The sequence below is a fragment of the Sinocyclocheilus anshuiensis genome, unplaced genomic scaffold (genome assembly GCF_001515605.1).
Source record: "Sinocyclocheilus anshuiensis isolate Anshui unplaced genomic scaffold, SAMN03320099.WGS_v1.1 scaffold51, whole genome shotgun sequence".
Lineage (NCBI taxonomy): Eukaryota > Metazoa > Chordata > Actinopteri > Cypriniformes > Cyprinidae > Sinocyclocheilus > Sinocyclocheilus anshuiensis.
The window spans coordinates 2,054,818-2,074,294 of NW_015548296.1; the positions used below are offsets into that span (position 1 = coordinate 2,054,818).

The window sequence follows — 19,477 nt, forward strand, 5'->3', positions numbered from 1 at the left end:
TGCATGAGTCTTCTTACACACGTTTCACACAGGCTTCCTCTCATTTTCTCAATGAGTCATCTTTACGTGACCATTTGCACACAGAAGAACAGCATTACATTAGAGACAATCCGACTCTATGTCTCTATGTCTGGCACATATTTTCAACAGGTTACAGTGCTCAAGGCCTGACATTATCATTTAATAATTATAAAGCCTCACTGTTACTGGGACACCATTTTAATTCTAACAACAGGTCCCAGAGGAATGTGAGTAAATCATGATAGCAAGACAGAAAACGAAAATACTGTCTTATTAACTATTATGCTGTGTTGACATTAGCTTTACTGTTTTTATGATTGGAGTATTATGCTCCCAATAAGGTTAATGCTCTATATCTGGCTGCACGAGTCTCATTTTAAAGTTGTATTATCTTAGATTAGCCATACCAGAGGATAAAACACAACAAAAAAATATTTTACTTATTTTTGGAATATAAGTGACATGTTCTGAATAATTTGATGCTTCTTTCTTTTAAATAAGAATAAATAAAAGTTACACTGTTTACAATATGCATTTAGAAATACATTACTCAAATGTGACCCTAGACCACAAAACCAGTCATAAGGGTAATTTTCTTTCAAATTTAGATTTATACATCATCAAAGCTGAACAAATAAGCTTTCCATTGATGTATGGTTTGTTACGATAGGATAATATTTGGCCCAGATACAACTGTTTGAAAATCTGGAATCTGAGGGTGCAAAAAAATCTAAATACTGAGAAAATCACCTTTAAAGTTGTCCAAATGAAGTTCTTAGCAATGCATATTACTAATCAAAAATTAAGTTTTTATATATTTACAGTAGGAAATTTACAAAATATTGTCATGGAACATGATCTTTACTTAATATCCTAATGATTTTGGCATAAAGAAAATCTATAATTTTGACCCATACAATGTATTGTTGGCTATTGCTACAAATATACCCGTGCTACTTATGACTGGTTTTGTAGACCAGGGTCGCAAATGTCAGAAGTTGCCATATCAGTGTTGCCAGAGAGTGAGCCATATATTTGTATTCATTTGCATGTCAATGAAATTCACTGTATCAGTGCACAGTGCTGCTAGTACTAATAGAGCCAGAGGGTGGCAGTAGAAGAGCTTACATTTCTATATACCAGGGGTTCTCATCTGAATTTTCAAAGGTCCGGACCGGAACAATTGGTTATTACAAAACTTGTTTTTAATAAACATACATAACATGCATAACAAATAAACATGAATTTTTTGAAAAAATAAAGTGCAAAAGTGGCAAAACAATTAATTTCCGTGTCAGCAATAGAGGTCGCCAAATAATGGTTTTTCTCTGGCTGATGCCGATATTTAGAAATCAGGGCAGCCGATGGCCGATATATGATGCTGATTTTTTTGGGCCGATATGTTTGGCCGATTTATTTATTTATTTTTTCCTTTATCTCATAAAAGCGAGTTTGAGTAAATGATTATTGCAGGGCACAAGATGGTAATAGTAGTAGTAGTAGTAATAATAATAATAATTTAATTAATAATTATTATTAGTACTAGTAGTAGTAGTAGCAGTAGTAGCCTAATTCATAGTAATAATACAAGGCTCAAAGCACCTTCTCAAAACAGTTCTGAAGCATGCTTTTTGTTTATGTTTGCTGACAGACACCAGAGTTTCTCACAGACTGCAAATTAATTATCTGCCAGCTGGAGGCGCTGTTGGAGCTGGAGATATAGCGGTTTCCCAGGTAACAACTGTAATCAAATCAGCGCTGCGCTCACAAACGCTACTTTATCAGGCATTACAGGAAAGACGAAATGAAAATGACATCGAAGCTTTTCTCCAGACTTTCACCTTATCAGAGTGATTTTTCAATATTAATCAGCAAAAACGGTTTTCATCAATGACAATAATCAGAAATGTTTCTTGAGCAGCAAATCAGCATATTAGAATTATTTCTGAAGATCATGTGACACTGAAAACTGGAGTAATGATGCTGAAAATTCAGCTGTGATCACAGCAATTACATTATATATATGTATGTGTATATATATGTGTATATGTGTGTGCCACACACACACACATTTGTATTTATACTTTATACGTATGTAGATTTTTATAGTTGTTATATATTATTAAAAAAATAAGTAATTATTTTATATTTAATTTCAATTTCAATTATTTTAAATATAAATGTGTGTATATATATATATATAGATACACGTGTATTTATACTAATATGTACGTTTTTAGAAATATATAATTAACATGTTATAAAATTATATACAAATTATAAATATATAAAAGTATAATATAAATGTATTTATATGTAAGTGTGTGTGTGTGAGAGAGAGAGAGAGAGAGAGAGAGAGACCAACGGTGTCAGTGTTTGGAATCAGAATTCTGATTCTGATTCAACAGTGATATTAAATATATTCCCAATTATCAATGTGCCACATGAGTTTTTTTTTTCTTTCCCCACTGTTTAATGTTAGACGTGATAATCATTCTTGCTTGAAATGCACGAAAATTAAACAAAGTCAAGATCTCCGCAGGTCGTGCCGCTGTCACACGTTCGCGGGCTTCACGGAGCGTGTAAACTGCGCATGCTCCTTGACCTTGCGATTAAACCACGCCCGCGTGATGTCGTCAGACCTGAAACACCCAGTATTTAGTCTGTGCCGCTGACAGACACCAGTGTTTCCCACAGACTTGCACATGCAAATTCATTCTCTGCCAGCAGGAGGCGCTGTTGGAGCGGAGATATAGCGGTTTCCCCGGTAACGGCTGTAATCAATACAAAACGCTAGGAAAGACGAAATGAAAATGTTCTAAACATATGATTTACAAGTTTAACATGCGTTTATCAAAGTAGGAAATTAGTGTTCTTGACATACGAAATGGAGGCGGGTCCGGACTTTGAGAAGCACTGCTATATCCACTGCATCAATATTTCATGATGCCTACTGTAAATGACTCTAAACACTACTCTCATTCCCACATTTGAGCTTCAATCAAACTGTACACACCAAAAACGGACCCTGTCTATGTGTCCCTGGTCCAGTAATCCTCTCTTGACATGATAACAGAGAATCAATATCAAAGTTGTGAAATGTCTAACTGCTGTACAATAAACAAAACCAAATAGAAGGATGCAGTAAGTAACATTTTTGAGCATCTTTAGATCTTTATTCTGAGCTGTCTATTGCTAATTGAATATGATTTGAAAACCCTTAATACAACATAATTGCCATAATTTGTATTTAGTGTTAATGTAGCTGTGAGTGAATCACGTGTGATTGGCAAATACAGCCTGAACATAAATACTAAGCAATGCCACAAACACAGAGGTTGACTGCATCAAAAGCCCACAACACGTGGTAGAGAAACCCTGATCTATATTACTGATCTATATCATAACACACTGTAAAAAACATGCAAAGTGCATGCACGCGCACACACACACAGAGAGAGAGAGAGAGAGTAAAACACTTCTCAGCAAAGCTCTCTGAGTTATGTAATCCACAGCGCCTAGAGCAACACTCCAGTGACACAACAGAGCAGAAACAGGACCAGTCCACTGCCTTCTTTACAAATCACAAAAGGTTTGTGTTCAAAGCATATATATCAATGAATATGCACTTAAATGGAAAGTTAATAATAAAGAAAACACATTTGACTCAATATGTCAGACTTAAGCTGTGCAAGTTTTTGCTTTAAGGTTTTATTTTTTATGGTGGCCATTAAAGAAAAGATATTTAACCCTCTACCGCACGCATTATGATAGACCTATAGAAAAAAATATTTGAATATTTTTCTTTTCTAAGAATGGCTTAACTTGAAGTGCTGTAAATACTATAATTCACTGTTTATTTAACATTCAGTTTAATTGAATTCACTGATTATGAAAGTAGACACTGTGCGAGTAATATACGCAAGATAGATACATCACGGCCGGTACAAGATACAAGCACAAATGTCGAAAGACAGAGTGGGTCAGATACGATTTTTGACCACTTAATTTGATTTGAATTTTTTCTTTAAAGTAAATTTCATTTCTCTTTACTATATCTAGGCCCAACAATATGCAAAAAGATAAACAATTATTAACCAAAACAGCACAAACCATTTTCATTCTCATTGCAAATTAAGTTACGTTTAATTTAGTCTTGGTCATTTATTTCTTTGATCTTGTACGGTTGTTTTTTTTTTTGATCGTTTTTTATGAAGAAGCTATTTGTCACAACCTATCCATTATAGCATATGCATAATTTGGCTGCTAAATGACAGATGAATCTGCAGTGTGAATTTGATAGGACAGATATTCATAGCATTTTCTTTTTTCCTTAAGCACTTTTCTAAACTTTGCACAATTATATGGTTAGCAGTATTTAGCATTGCCCCCCCCCCCCCCCACAAATCTGCAACCCATTTTTGGGTTACAACCCACCAGCTAAGAGCATCTAAAGTCAAAAGTTCTGCCTCCCTAGAACAAATGCAGAGTATAATACATGACCTACTGACAACAACCCAACTTTCTTTGGGTTAATTTTCTTAGTTTTTATGTAAGTCTGGTTGAACAGGGGGTCACGGAAGCATTCAGTCACTAAAAACTGCTGCCAGAAAAGCAATCTGTACACTCAAATCCAAGCATAGGTCCAATCTGACTCCAATTCACATACGAGTTTAAAAATGGCTTTTTTTCCATTCATCTTAACCACTCCCCTTTCATATTTCATAAAACTGCAGTTATGAAAGCAAAAGCCACTGCAAGTCTTTGTAGCCCCCTTTCAGCCCCCGGGCAGACCTAAAGGCTTACAACAGCAGCCTTTCTTTCCCTGTTTTTTTTTTTTTATCTACTTCTTTTTTCTCACTCAAATCCTCACAACTATGTGCTTTAATTAAAGAGATGTGTTAGGATCAGTCCCCATAGTTTTAAGGTGTCTGATCAAACAGGTACAGAACAAATGTCTCTCATCAGTTTCCCATCATTCTTTCGCTTTCCCAGAATCCCTCTCACCTATCCTCACACGGCTCTACCCCTGAGACCCAGCAGGCTTTTAGCATTACAGCAAGCTCTGGAGAAATGTGCGCCAAATGTGAGTGTGAATGTGAGAGCTTGTGATCTGAGCAACTGCGTATATTTAGTGGAAAGAGAGTGCACTCTAAAAAATGCTGGGTTAAATATAACCCAGCGCTGGGTTAAAAAGGGACAAACCCAGCTATTGGGTTGTTTTGACCCAGCAGTTGGGTTCAAAACAACCCAACCGCTGGGTCAAAACAACATAAATAGCTGGGTTTATCCCTTTTTAACCCAGCGCTGGGTTATATTTAACCCAGCATTTTTTTAGAGTGTGGATATGAGCATTTTTGTTTTGTGTGTATAAAGTTGGCTGTACACCATGCAATTTTTTCTATCTTTTACAATTGTTGCTTGTCAGACTGTATAATGTGACCTCAGTGAAATTGTGGGCAAAAGCCAAGGCTCATCAATTGTCCTGTATGTCAGGCTATGCAGTTCACATCTTTGCAGACCGTGGTCACGACTGACAGCATTGACTAGGCATTTTACATCATCAATCTCTCACTGTCACATTCTGACGTTCTCATTTACACACTCAATTTAATTGTACTGCACAAAACCAATCAAGCCCCTGTGGTAATGCTTGCAATGCTTCGCCTTGAAAAAATAAAATAAGTTATTAAAGTTTTGGACTATGGATGTTGGTTTTCTGCCTCATAGTAAAAAAAGGCAAGTGTGAGATAGTTTAAAATAAAAATGAGATATAAAGTTACAATAATAAGAAACAATGTCATAATTGTGAGACATAAAGACACATTGCATGATATAAGGTCACACTGTGACGAGAAATTTTAAGATTCAAGACATACTGCTGTGAGATGATATGTTGTAGAAAGTTACAATAATAAGAAACAGTCATAATTGTGAGATGTAAAGACATTGTTTGCTATAAGCTCACATTGTGACAAGAATTTTAAAGTTGCAATACTTTGTGAGATAAAAGTCACACTGTGACATAAAAAATTCAAAGAAATAAAGTCGCAGTTATGAAATATAAAGTCAGTTATTAGAAACTGAGTTGCAATTGTGAGATATACTTTAATTTTATTAATTTTTAATTTAGTTATGAGAAAAAGTTGTGGAATAAAAGTGACTGTGACAATAAAAATCTATATCACATTCTGAGATATAAAGTCAGTTATGAGAAACAGATGCAATTGTGAGATGTTTGCAATTGAAAACTGTAAAATGTTGTCATTTGTAAAGTCACATTGAGATACAATGTAAAGTGAGAAAAAGTCGAAAAAGAGAGATGTAAAGTCACATTATGAGATATAAAGTAAGCTTTGCAAAAATCGCAACTGCGGGATATAAAGTCAAATATACAGTAGTCCCACTGTGAGATATTAAGTCATTTATGAAAAACATTAAAAAAAAAATATTTACAAATGTAAGCCAATGTCACATTGCGAAATATAAAGTTATTAGAAAATCTCAATTGTGAGATATAGTCAGATTAAAAGATAAATAAAGTCACACTGATATAAGTCATCTGCCAGAGATAGTCACATCGTGAGATGTAAAGTATATTATGATAATCGTAATTATGAGATACAGTCAAATTAAAAGACAGTCACACTGTGAAATAACATTTCACATTACGAGATTATAAAATTTACATTGTGAGATAACAGTCAGTCATGTGAAACAAAGTTTCAATTGTGTACAAAACATAGTCAAATTGTGAGATATAAAGTCAAACTGTAAGACAAGATATAAGCTCAGTTATAAAAAAAAAAAAAACGAAGTTTTGCAATTGCAAGATATAAAGTCATACTTTATATTAAAAAGTTGCACATACTTTGAAGTAGAAACAGGTTTTTCATAGTTGACTGCTCATGTTCCAGAGTGAACTCAAGGTAATTTTGCAGCAAGATGATCATTTAAAGGGAACTTTTATTAACAAGAGATGTTGTTCTACGACAAAATAAATCATTTACAATTCCAGAAATGTGACAGAAATCAGTGTGAGTGTGAGTGTAAGCTGACCAAATGAGTGGGTGAAGCATGTTCAGTGAAAAGTGTGAGAATTGTGTGTGTGGTGTTTCCTCTCTCTCTTACACTCGAATCAGTCTCCTCACACACAAACAAATATGATAAGTCTAGTTGAGTAATGCAATCAGCGTACGGTTTTCGTAAGTGTTGATTACTTGCCCAGAATTGTTACTTCATCATGAAGCGTTACATCTCACCACAAACAGAATGGGCCTACTGTGTACACAATAATAAGATCAACTGATCATGTAATGAGCTAAATAACACACACACACACACACACACACACAGCTTCAGCAAACAGCATTTGATGGGATTTGAGATTAAGTTCCTCCAGCTCTGAACGGTTCAGTGGGAATGTGCCTGTATGCATGAAGACAAGTAATCAAACCTAAACAGGTTTGTGTTGGTTAGTGTACATAGACTGATTTAATCAGTCTGCAAGAGAATCATTCATTCCAGACAGCAGCTTACAAGGCTTGGAGGCTCTAAGAAATAATATTGTTTATAAACTTTCTCAGTGCTTGAACTTCACTGAGAAGTGAAGCTGGATTTAATTTAATGTTGATGCAAAAAACATACATAATGTTTACATGAAATTTCTTCAAGACCTACGTTGGTTTGGAGGCCTCTGCCTGGTCGGTCTGAAGTTTCTGTCCACCTTCCACCTCCATGGTGCAGTAAACAATCCGGTTTGGAGCTAAAGACTTTAGACCCTGTACCTCCATAATCACCACCTGTGGAACAAATAAGATGAAATCTATAGAGATGACTCAATTGTGAAAAAAAACAAACAAAAAAAACACACTGTCATAACCCCAAAACCAACTTGGAATTTTGTACAATTACTTCAAGAAAGTAAAGGAGACAATGCCTTTTCTACAAATAAAATGACACTACAAAAATAAAACAAAACATTATTTTAATGTTGTGTGAAATATTGTCCAATAATGTATGAATCAATATTTTTTCTAATTTTTCAGAGATCCTAAATTGCAGCGTTAGTGTGAGGTAAAAAGGAAAACTAAAGAGTGACAATATGATTGGCCCAATTATATAATGCTTGTAAATGGTCTGCAAACCTGCATAAATTAATCAAAATACTAGAAAGGGACATATTACTGACAAAATTGAATTAGGATCAGGGTAAAAAATTATCTTTTGAGTCAAATCTATTTAGTGAATCAGTTCATCCAAGTTCACCGTTCTGAATAACTCATGTATGAATCAGACTGATTTAGTTAACAGCCCACTGGTAGATTATCAGTGAAATTTCAGTGTCTTTAGTATTCCTATTATATGTTATGATGATTTTACATATTTCAGAAGCTTGAAAGCTTCTGTCTACAATCATTGTAATTGCATTTGGAAAAAAACACATTATTCTGTATTCTCAGTTTATTTTCACTGGTAGAACGAAAGTCATTCTGGTTTGGAACAACATCAGGGTGAATAAATGATCACAGAATTTACATTTTTGGGTGAACTAATCCTTTGACATGTGAGATAAGTTAGAAGCACTTTTATCCAAACCCACACACAGCTGGCGTGCATGAGGACAGAGGATGTGAGATGTGTCAGAAAAAGCTGTCATGACAAAGGTATCAGTGAAAGGGGAACGGGCTGTTAACACACGACATACATCACATGGTTTTATTGCCCCCTTCTTCAGGGAATATCTCCTCTCAGATAATGTCACTTGATTAAAGCTAGCTTTATAGCAGGCTGTCAGTGCCACTCAGGATTTTCTGTCTGGTTTGTGCTAAGTAAGACTTGTCTACACACACAGACTTATCTGCTGCTTACAAATTCAGAATTCTTCTGCCCTCTTTTAAACCTGCATGATGAACATAAGGTGACATTTTCAATTTGTCGCGTTCTGCAAATCAAAGACCAATATATTGCTTATGCACCAACATGGCCTGTGATATTTGACGTTGACATGCAACATGTTGTAATGAGATACTCAAAGCAATGGCTGTGCAAATGAAATTTTCACCCGATAAAAGGAAGTACAGAAATCCTACATCAAGCCAGTGATGAATGTCAAGACCATCACAGATTCAATTATTTCATCAGGACATTTCTGTGTGCTGATGATCAGATCAATTCCTATCAAATCACAAGCTACAACAAGATGGTGGTGAAAAGGAAGGAGTCTATGTTGTGTTTGCATTTGTTTCATGTGCTCATAGAAATTCTCTTTTCTTAAGTATGGGCAATGGGATGTGGTAATCTGGAAAGCTTAGTGTTATAAAAAAATAATGGTTAAGACAAATTTGTGTGAGAATTCAAAAGGCAATGTTTGATGCAATATTATTCAGAACACTGAAACTGCTCATGGTCGAAGCTGCAACATTTGAGTTATGAGCCCAGATCTATAACCACTAGGTAAAAATTTAGAACACTGATCTTTCATGCAGGCTGCATTTTACTCTTAAACCCTATTCAGTTTTGTGTTTCACAGGTGTATGTGATTTTACTCATGTACGAATCAAATGTCTGTGTTGTTCACAATTTTTTTTTTTTTAAAGATAAAGAAAATTACTTAATTACCTACATTTGTTTTTCTCAGTGGTTGTTTGAGAAATCTAACAATATCTCAATGGGAATATCTGAATATCTGTAAGTATATTATTTTCTCTTTCTCTTTATTTTGTCCTTTTTTATTTACCTGAACTATCCACCTTATTTTTCCAGTGAGAACAGGCACAGCCATTTGTAAATAAAATGTGTCTGGCTTCCAGTGTCATCCACTTCCAGCTATTTTTAGATGTACACAACAGCTTGTTTTGCTGCTTGATATTGCAAACTGGTGTGTCTTACCACATTATTTTAATGTATTTTCTTAATTATGAACACGCTGGTTTGTAGTGCAAACAGTTTTACCGTTTACTGCACTTTGCTCTTCTTCTCGTTACGTCCCTACAACGGCTAATGAACCGGAAGTCTCGCACAGTTTTCTTCACAGAAAACGGCTTACTTCCATGTTGAAAAATAAGGTGGATAGCTATATTTAAATTAGGACAAAAAAGTAGTCAGCAAGGAGAGTTTGATTCCAGAAATGGCTCAAAGTGCCCCTCAGAGATGTTCAGAATATGAATCCAATTCAAATGGTGGTTTAGAGTGTCAAGCGGGTTTTATAACCCAATGACAAAACACTAAGCAAGAAGAAGTACCTCCAGAGTGAAAGACAAAACCACGTCAGACTTGGAGAGCTGATTCTCGTCCTCTTGGCCCATGTCAATGATGGAAGTGTTATGGCCTCTCTTGAGCTTTTGCAGTTTGAACTCTCCTCCTTTAGACACCGGCATACTCTCCAGATTGGCCATCAGCAGGTTCACTGATGACTTCAGCTCCTCGATGTACATGGCCTCCATGTCCCTGGACACAAACTTGGGGAACCTGCCAGCCTATTCAAGGTGTTAAGGAAAGAAAATGCATTGTGAATAAGCCTAAAAAGTACAGTATGCAACAGCTTCATGTGTAACTGTTACTTTGGTGAATTGATCAGCCATTTGGAGTCGTCCATCCAGCTCTCTTCTGATCTGGGCAGCCTGTTCATCAGGATTATCCAACTGTAAGAAACACACATTTTAATGCATTTACACCAATAACTTTTCCTCCCTATAAGAAGATCAACCATATCTGACCTTCACCATTACAATAAATAGTGCCAAAATAAATCAGTTAAACAGAAAAGGTCATCGTCAATAGTCACATTCACTGTGTGTACATGAAGAACAGTTCGTTGAATGTTCTTAAAAGGGCATATAGATCAGAGCCAAACACAGCTGTAATTTCAAAAAATACAAAATAACATTTTATATAAAACACACTACTGTTCAAAGAAATAGCTGCATTTATTCAGAAAAAATAACTACATTTATTCATAAGATATACTTGTTTTGAGAAAATATCTTGATTTTTGTTTTAATTATTTATTTTTTCTTTTTATTTATGTTTTAATCATAAATCATTAAATTTTTTTATATGTACCATACCAACCATGCCAAATAAACCTCAAGCAAACTTTGCTTAATATTTAATGCCTGCATGTGGCTTTCTGCAAGCCTCCATCCAATACATGCACAGCTCTGTCCATCTGAAAGCCCAGGACTGCTATTAGATAAGAGGCCAAAGTCCATCAGCCATTTGTCACGTCACTTGAGAAGGCAACTTCTGAATCATTTAAAAATTGAAGCATGAATTTCTGATCCTGACACTAATATAAAACAAGATTAATTATTTGTAATTTGTAAAAAAAAATAAAATACAAGTACATAATCCATAATAACGCTCCATCCAGTGAAAAAAAAAGTCCAAAAAGTGAAAATCAAAGTCCACCGATATATTTGTTTTGAACTGTTGGTGCCTGATTTGTGCATATTTCTCTCCCAATTCAGACAAGACCATTTTTTTACTGGAGAAAGCAATATTATGGACAGAGAACTTGTATTTTAGCCGCAAGCAATGGTTTGAAGTTAAAAACATCTTAATGATTGATTTGTTTCTTACAAATACACAGATTTTCGCTTCACAAGATGTCGATGGACTGGAGTTAAGTGGATTAATTGTGGATTATTGTGATGTTTTTATCAGCTGTTTGAATTCTGATTCTGACGGCACCCATTCACTGCAGATAATCCATTGGTGAGCAAGCGATATAATGCTACATTTCTCAAAATTTACACCCTTGGGTGGCCAGAGGGTGAGTACATTTTTATTTTTTGGATGAACCATTCCTTTTAGCTAACAGTGAACTCTCCAAGCCAGAAAAATCACCCTTGCTAAGAATAGGACAGACCTCAGTATTTCTTTAATTAGCTATTTTTGTACTGCCATCATTCAATGCCCAACCTAATAATGAAACTGTTAGCTGGCGGCCTGAATGTTTAAGTACCTTGTTGCAAAAATCAAACAGCACGTCACTTTTTATCCTACAAACTTATCAGTTTATGATTCGAGGCCAAGAAAAACAACACCAAGGGATGCATCTTTAAATACCTAGTATGTTCTATACTAAAGGGTTCTGAACTAATGGTGAGTTCAGAGCCTTACGGGGGAAGAATTGGCCAGTCAGTTGCATGGTTGGGTGGAGGACCATCTGGACAGGCTGTGGCCATGGTGTCCCCGTTCCTGACTCCAACTGGGCTAAATTCAGTACTCAAATAGCTACAAACACCTATACCCTTCCATGAGGATTCCTACATGCAAATGAACGCACACACACCAATGCACTTGCAACATACACATTGCTCACACAGAACAATGTGTGCATATAACTGTGCAGGCATACACAATTAAAACACATGCTCACATCACACACACGCAGGAATTCATGTTCAAGATCTGTCCCACACATACCGTATATGAACACACACTCACATGCATCATGCCAACGTGTGGGTGTTTTCATAATGAAATGCTCAATGTTACTGCATAATAACAGGATGGGAGTCCAAGACACAGATTAGGCCTCATCCCCATCCAAGATCAAAAATACTTTCCACAGAGAATGCACCTGTGTCCGGCAATTTCAGGTTTATTGGATGATGAAGTCATGTTGTTCCAAACCTGATTTTCTATTGTTTCTTAATGAAAGAAAATATTTTGAAAGTCAATGGGGTCCTAATAATGACATTAATAAAATCTCACAAACCTCACAAACTTTAGCATATCCAGCAATCTTTTCTCAGAAGCCCTTATTTTAACAGCCTGATAACTTTTAATTGAAATTAAAAACACTCATTGTCATCCGGAATGTGCATTAGAATATGGAAACCCAAAAGGGACAAGGTCTACATTTTAAAATAAACACACTTCTTTAACACACAACTTTGATCTTTGGCAACATTAGTGGAAACTTTTTAGTTGTAGCTCCATTGATATTTAGAAATTTACTTATGAAAAAACACATTTAGTAAATGCAACATTTATTATAAAATATATTCCATTACAATATTTAATCAGAAGTCTAGCCTAAGCATTAAAGAGAACTGCCTTGACCACCACCCAATGATACTACTTTCCCTAAATTAGGGTGACCATACGTGCCATTTTCCCTGGACCTGGCCAGGATTTGTTTTGGCTTTGTTTTCCTGTTTTCATGCTTGCTGAAGGTAATGATCGAAAAGTAGTTTGACCAATAACATGCAAGCATTGTACATAATGGACCAATCATGGCGTGTGAGAAGGTGGGATCTACGGTCAAAGCGATGCAATTACGCGTACATATTAGGTGTGTTCGACTTAAAAGCAGTGCGGCTCAGACCGATCAGTGTTTGACATCAAAGTACCTCGAGAGCGTTTCGAAAGCATAACCGTCTGTATGGTACTTTGATGTCATACACCGATCGGTCTGCACACGCAAACAAAGCCAAAACCTAGATATTTTAGGCAATATAGAAATCCTGGCCAGGACGCGTCCTGGGAAAATGGCACGTATGGTCACCCTACCTAAATGGCATTTTTGAATCTGGTCACAAACATTCTAACAGTGAAATTAGCTTTTCAAGCTGAGACCAAGCAGCACAGCTTGGATCTTCTCCTGCTGCTGGTAGACTGAGCCAGTCAATGCTAAAGATGAATCAGCGTTCAGTCTTTCTCACACATGCCTCACGTCTCTGCTGCCTCTCTCATTGTGTTGACATCGCAAAGACAAACCAGCTAACATAAAAGAACCTGCCACCACTGTCATTTAACTGCTCTTGTGAGGCTTTTGATTAGTTCTTAATGTATTTATCTACTCTGGCTTTGAGCCAGAATGTAAACCAGTTGTATGGCATTCTTGTAACCGACCAACCATTCTAAAGTGACACCTTAAACAACCTTAGAACCAGATTTAGAGAGGCTATTATCAAGTCAATGGAACTTGATAAAGATGGGTTTGGCCAAACAAGGCCTTCAGATGAACAACAATAAACAAATAACCTGGCGTGCCATAACACATCCTAACTTCGTTGAGATTTTCATGCACCAGCAAGGGAGCGATCCGTGATGTCATTGCCTGATGATAACCAGATTTGGTGCAAACAAGACATGTGTAATTAAATTAATGTGCCTAATCTAAGCCAGCCAAGGCAGAGAGATTGTCTGGCCAGTGCGTGTATGTGTGTGTGTGTGTGTGTGTGTGTGTGTGCGTGCGCGTTTTTGTGACATATGAGGACACAAATTTGTATAATGACATGAGTATGACATAGGTATTACACGAAGGTGACTTATGAGGACATTACCCCATGTCCCCATTTTTCAAAACGCTTACAAATCATACAGCAAAAGCTGTTAAACATTAAAAGAATAATTTGCCGCAAAATTGACATTCTGTCCTTATTTATTCATCCTCGTGTTATTCCAAACTAATACGTTTTTTCCCTTGAAGAGAACATTTTGCAATTCTTGTCATACAGCCAATATTTTTTTAGTTTTATGGCAACCTATTTCTTAAACATTTAAACTAGACTAATGTTCAGTTCAATAAAGTATCAGCAAACATTACCAGTAAAATAAATGAAAGAGTAAACAGTCAAACAGTTAATTTATTTCATTGTCATGCAAGATTCAATCCCCCTGCAGATTGACATCCCCAGACCACAAGAGGAATCTGTTTGTAAAGCCTGTTCCAAAACAGATCACCTTCATATTTTAAGATAATTAAAACAGCGTTATCTATTTTCCCAAAGCAGCAAACCCCACCCCGCAGGCAATTTCACTGGTCAATAGACCCTTTGCAAAACCTGGTATGAAACAAGGTCTCAGGTTTCAAATTTTGTCATTTTTTAAGAAATTCAAACAATAAATACCATTTTGTGGCTATTTAATGTGTCGTGACAGATCACTGTATTGCCTCAGTTCAAGCAGCACACGTGAACCGATCGTCTTTTCATATTTACTTAAAGCATGAAATAAACATAAATTAACATAAGAATGTATTTTATTTCAACCGTGGAAAGACGTCAATAATACACACAATTTTTCAGATTTAAGTCCACCAAAGTTAATCTACTCTCCTATCTGATTTGTTTGTCGAGCAAGATGGCGGATTCGGCGTTATGACTGGTCAGATTGCCTGTCAATCAAGCTCTTTGCGAACGGTCAATTCAACACCCAGGCACCTGCAGTGTTATTTTAGTATTATGTTATTTTTGTACTATTACAGTATTCAATAATATTTTGATTTCACTTTTATTTTTATATTTCGAATAAAATAAATAAATTAAAAGTTTTAGTCATTTTGTTACGTGTTTTTACCATTTTAAAAAATATTTATATATAGCTTTAATTATTTGTTTATCTTTTATTTTATTTATTTATTTATTTTTTTTACATTTTTAGTATGTAAACTTATTTATTGCAGATAGTTGCAAAGGCAACATTTTTAACTTTGTTTGTTAATGTTTCTTAAGTTTAGGATATTGTATTTCAGCTTTATTTCAATTACCGAAAACTATTTTTGATAGATTTAGTTAACAATAACAACACTGGTTGCCTGTCAAGAAATGTGAAAAATCATGGATGAATCTGATCGTGACAAACAGTAATGCTATCTATCAGGTTGCGCTACCAAAGCTAAGTTAAGGTTAGAGCTGAGGTTAGGGTTATGGGTTTACATTAGGTTCAATGTTGTGTATGCGATCAGCACTTTGATTGACAAGACTATCAAATATCTTCAGAATCGGCTGCAGAGCGGAGTTTGCACTTAATTGGTTTGGGGGGGGGATCATGCATATGTAATAAGTAGGGCTAATTCGTTAGCAAAATGCTAACAGAATAATCAGCTAGCAGCATGCTAAAGTGGCCTAATGATTAGCTTGTGACTGTGAGGTACCTGAAAATAAAACAGAATGACAAATGACTAGGCCTATTTATAGCTTCCATTGTAGGTTATAATAAGATCAGACATACAATTTAAAAATTGTTGATGATTATTACGTAAAAGCACCAAGCTATTATTGTCATCAGTGTACCATAGTATTGCCAGAATATTTTGTAGCATTTGCTTCAATCTAACAGTAGAGCACACTGACAACACAGTCCCTCTCTCCAGAGATAAACCTAAAATGACCTGCTACAACCCTCTACATTGCGAGTAAATCACTCGCATATATGCGACTAAATCTTACTCTGGGCGACTAAATAATGTCTAACATTAGCCATCGGCTAATAAATTCTTAGATTTTACACGCCAGTATGTGTGTGAGAGGCGTTCAACAGATTTTCACTCGATAAACACGCTGACTGAGCGCTTGAGAGTTTTGCTCTCCGTCAAGCGATCTGTACTATTTGGATGCGCTCAATGGATCATGTCATGTACTCAATGGATGCGCAGTATGTAGCACGCAGCGCACCTGTATTTGACGTACCGTAAACTAGTGTGAAGGCGCACGACTCGCCGTCGCTTTACTGATAGCGCTGTGTTTCTCACACATGCAAAGAGAGAGAGCGAGAGTCTTGCATACCACGCTGCCAAGGTGTGCGTAGAGGGTTGTGCTATGACCTCAGAATGTTCAAGAACGCTTCTTAAACTGTGGTCGTTAAATATTTAGTCTGTTTGGTGAAGTTAGTTCTTTGGGGATGGAGGCAACTCAGTGGAACGCTGATTAGCGTAGGTGTAACGGTGGTTAGCATCCAACACCACATGATGGAGGCGTACAAAACTAGCAGGGGGTGAACTTTAATTCTAGACATCTGATTTCATGTTTTTCTGATTTGAAGGCACAATGTTACACCCACAATAGCTCTGTAAAATTAAAGCAAAGTCATACAGTGTTTTATTGTAAACATCTCTGCAACTGCAATTTTCACAAACTGAAGGAAAAAGTGCTCTTTCCACCACTAGGCAGTGAAAAGTCTAGGTTAGTTTTTACCTTTATCACTTAAAGAAAATGGACAGAACAGCAACAGGGAAAAAGTCAAATCAATGGTAAATTTTATTGAATCAATATTCCAATTTCAGCAAACTTTTGAGGGCAGGGAGATCGTCTAAGACAGGGTCACGAGTTTAATCACTATTACAGACTGAGAAAAACCACCAGAGGAAGAAAAACAGAGGACAGAACACTATCAAGATCTCTAACGGCAGAGCAAATTATTCTAGCTATAGGAAAAAAACATGTTCTGATTGCCCAGGGCTCTGCTCCTGATCAATGGTGAGGAGATGGGTAATAAGAAGTGATCCATGCTGGTACTGAGCACAGGCAGGGAGAAAGTGGATCTTGACTAGCCAAGCTCTACTATGATGAAAGAGGGAAAAATGGCTGCCATCCTCATATCAAAAATGCATGTGATGAATCCATGCATGAAGACAATTGCAAAAGCGTGGATTAGTGCAAGAGGAATAAGGCTATGGGCAAGAAAGTGCATTATACACACAGGTGCACAGAGTCACTTGTAATACAGCCCTGTCTAAATGATTTTTGAAGCAGTCTACTGTTACCTCTACATCCATTTCTCTGTTTACTTTTTAGTTTATGACAATGTTGTATTGTGCATTTCAGCATATACTATATATAGTGTATATACTATATACTTTTACCAATGGTAGCATGTGAACACTACGACTATGAGCATTTCTTAAAAATATGGGATAATAATACATTTTTACAGTCTGTTTAATGAAAGGCCACAATTCAGAAGCATTACTATAAAACAAGTGCAGCATCTACCACCTGGGAGATACATACAGTACCTTAGCTATAAGGTATGATTATATATTAAATATTTCAACTAAAACCCCTGAAATAATGACCGAGGATTTACACAACTTTAAGAAAATAATACCACTATACCAACGAGCCATGTGTTTGTTTGTTTTTTGTTTTTTGTATAATTTCATTGTTTATTCATTATACTTCATTTTAATGGAATTTTTAACTTTAAAAATCAGATTTAAAAAAAGGTATCAATTATTTCTACTTGTAGGTAGCTTGTATTATGATATGGCACTAATGAGCTACACTACTGTTCAAATGTTTGGAGCTGGTACTTTTACAAAAAGTATTTGTGGGAAAAAAATGAATAATACTGTAAAATATTATTACAATTTAAAATGACAGTTTTCTATTTTAATATACTGTATGTAAATTATTCCTGTGATGGCAAAGCTGAATTTTCAGCAGCCATTATGCAGTGTTCAGTGTCATGATTCTTCAGAAATTATTCTAATATGCTGATTTGGTGCTTAAGCTGCTTACTATTTTTGTGGAAACCTTTTTTTTTAGTTTTTGTCTTTTGAACAATAGTGCAATTTATTTTAATTGTTTAATCTTTTTTATTCTTGGATAACTGGATAATTTATTATAAATGAATGATTTATTCTGGCATTAATAGCCAAATACTTAAAAAAATATTTGTTTTTATTGTAGTATTTTTTCATGTCGTAACGCAGATGCTACTGGGGGAAAAAAATAATCATCCTTTTAAAAATAAAAACTTTTGCACGGCGGTTGAAAGCTTGTCATTGATGGTGAAAAATGCTGATTTGCTTTGGCACAACAAATCCACATAATCCCTGTCGGCTACGCAGCTTACCTGGCACTTTTTTAATATTGCAAGAAGTATTTACTGTAGTTCTGTCATGGTGACTAGCCAATTCAATCCCATTATTCTGGACACAGATTTCAGCTGGCGAGTGTGCAGATAACACACTCTGAACGATCTCTCTCTATCTCCTCAGTTAATTACTCTTTACCACTGCAATCAGCACAGGAGTGGCAGCTTGTTAAGATACAGAAAGAGAGACAGCGAGCAGACAGACCCATCTTTATGCAGATGAGCGGGAATGTACAGACATGGGTGGGAGAAACACACAGAACCTGTCCAGCACATAATCAAGACAACTAATTTACTAGATCTGTAAATAATTTATTTTTATGAGCTATGGGAGCCACAGGAGTTCTTGGTTCAATTAATAAAACCATTATAGTCTCACATGATCCCATAATCCTGCCTGGAGCAAACATGTATTTGCGGGTCGCAAAATATAGATGACTGAATGTGTCAGAGTGCAAGAAAGCAAAGGCTGTGCTGCTTTCATGTCAGCTCTATTATGTCATTATTGTACATTTCACCTAATAGGCCCTGCTGACCGGACTTCTTGTAGCTACAGCAAATGACTGCCATGCTCAACAGGGGCCTTTTCCAAAATGGATCTCTAACCATTTAATGGTTACTCTCAGTGTCAGTGAAAGTTTCTGAAAGGAAGTTAAACCTCAGGTGGGCACTGAAGTTTCAATAATTCAACAGCCCAGAGTAATACACTGCATTTATGAATTTATGTTTATGTCTTGCATTTATTAAAGGGGTCATATGATGTTGCTAAAAAGATCATTATTTTGTGTATTTGGTGTAATGCAATGTGTTTATGCGGTTTAAGGTTAAAAAAACATTATTT

General features: G+C 35.9%; 1 pseudogene; it reads right to left on the reverse strand.

Annotated features, from left to right (window-relative positions):
* LOC107656027 (calcium-dependent secretion activator 1-like) overlaps positions 1–19,477 on the reverse strand; it is a 109,832-nt pseudogene that overhangs the window by 62,300 nt on the left and 28,055 nt on the right.